This window comes from Meleagris gallopavo, chromosome 28, assembly GCF_000146605.3.
Source record: "Meleagris gallopavo isolate NT-WF06-2002-E0010 breed Aviagen turkey brand Nicholas breeding stock chromosome 28, Turkey_5.1, whole genome shotgun sequence".
In the NCBI taxonomy this organism is placed as follows: Eukaryota; Metazoa; Chordata; class Aves; order Galliformes; family Phasianidae; genus Meleagris; species Meleagris gallopavo.
In genome coordinates this window covers 2,036,598-2,038,076 of record NC_015038.2, presented here as the reverse complement: position 1 = coordinate 2,038,076, position 1,479 = coordinate 2,036,598, and the positions used below count along the sequence as shown (strand labels likewise).

The window sequence follows — 1,479 nt, the reverse complement described above, 5'->3', positions numbered from 1 at the left end:
GGAAAAAAAAAATTCCATCTGTTACAGCTCTGAGCTAGAAGCTTCATAATTGCATGGGCGCACAGGCTGCATATCAAATCTTTTTTTGTTTTAGGAATCACTTAGGGAGCATTCATTCTCCTTTTATTGTTGTTCTCTCCCTTGCAAGTGTCTGTATTTAATCTCCTTTGGGACACAATGCAAGGATTTCTGAGCAAATTTGTGGCTTAACAATGCAAGGGAGGTGTTTAGAACCACAAATGTATCCTGGAAAATCTGCATGCTATGCTGTTGTGTGAACCATTGTGGGCTAGACTGGATGCGAAAGTAAGGATTTTTCTCAGGAATTGACCAATTTTGTTTAAAATCTCACTTTACAGAAGGACCTTGAGAGAGTGCGCTGTTCTCCAACTTCTGTATTAAGTCTCTTTGTATCAAGTCTTTAGCAGAATGTTTCTCAGGCCATCCTGGCTTTGTGCTGTTCTTCAGGTATGGACCCTATGGGGAATTCTCTTGTGAAAGACTCGAGTCCCATCTGAGCCCAGTTTTGCAGTGGGGTTTTACCTTTGCTCGCTCTTCCTCTTCATTTTTTTTTCTTTTTTTTTTGGCAGCAATCGAACAGATCCTGCAATTTCAACAGAAAACTGCTGAGGTTCACAGACTCATCTGTCTGGCCTCAAAGCGTGATGGTCTCAGGTGATTGGGCCAAGACACCCATTAGTGTGAGCGAAGCAAATGTATTCGTGAGGGGCCCCGGGGGTCTCCACCGTGTCTTTGAAACCTGGAGGATGACTTGTCCCTGGGGATGCTGCTTGCTTTGTCTGAAGATACAAGTCATATTGCAGGGCTTGAAAAACGTGCCTGGCGGTGACAGACTTCTGGAGATCAATCTGATTAGCTTATCAAAGGGAAGATTAGAAAGCAACCTGATCGTGCTGTTTAAATATGTTCACAGAGAGCGTGCGAGGTACAAAGTAATTTTTAATCTCGTGGAGAAAGGTATGACAGGAGCTGGGGTCTGCAGGCAGGAGCCACACCGAGCAGGGAAGCCAGGCTGAGAAAAGAAATGGTTCAAATGCTTAATGAAGGAAAATGCATCATCTGTGTGCATCATCGGGCATTGCAGTTAGAGCAGCTCCTCCTGGGCACAGCAGCCGTGGAACAGTTTTGCTGTAGTCTTGGCTAAAGGGGTTGGGGCCAAGTACCTTTTTTCTGCCCTGTGCTGCTGCCTTTCGTGTCTTCTGTGTTGTTCAGGCTGCGAATTGAAAAGTGAACTGTTCAGCGTTATTTGTTTTTGCTGCTGCCAAAAGGGGGGGGGAAAAAGTCACAGGGTAAACAGTGGGATGTTTGCAACCTTCTTACATTAGGCAGATTGAATAACTGGCTCGCAGCTGATTGTTTTCCTTCAGATCAGTCAGAGCTGCTGCATTTCTATTTATTTGATTTTTATGTACGTGTTTCTGGGGCTCTGGTTTTGTCGGGGATGTTTTGCATTCCCGA

General features: G+C 44.8%; 1 long non-coding RNA gene across 1 annotated transcript; it reads left to right on the top strand.

The window, feature by feature from the left end:
- The first annotated feature begins 358 nt into the window (after nucleotides 1-358).
- Nucleotides 359-1,183, top strand: LOC109371062. The gene is made up of 2 exons (XR_002121721.1): nucleotides 359-468; nucleotides 591-1,183. It is a non-coding gene; the product is annotated as an uncharacterized LOC109371062 (long non-coding RNA).
- The last annotated feature ends 296 nt before the right edge of the window (nucleotides 1,184-1,479 follow it).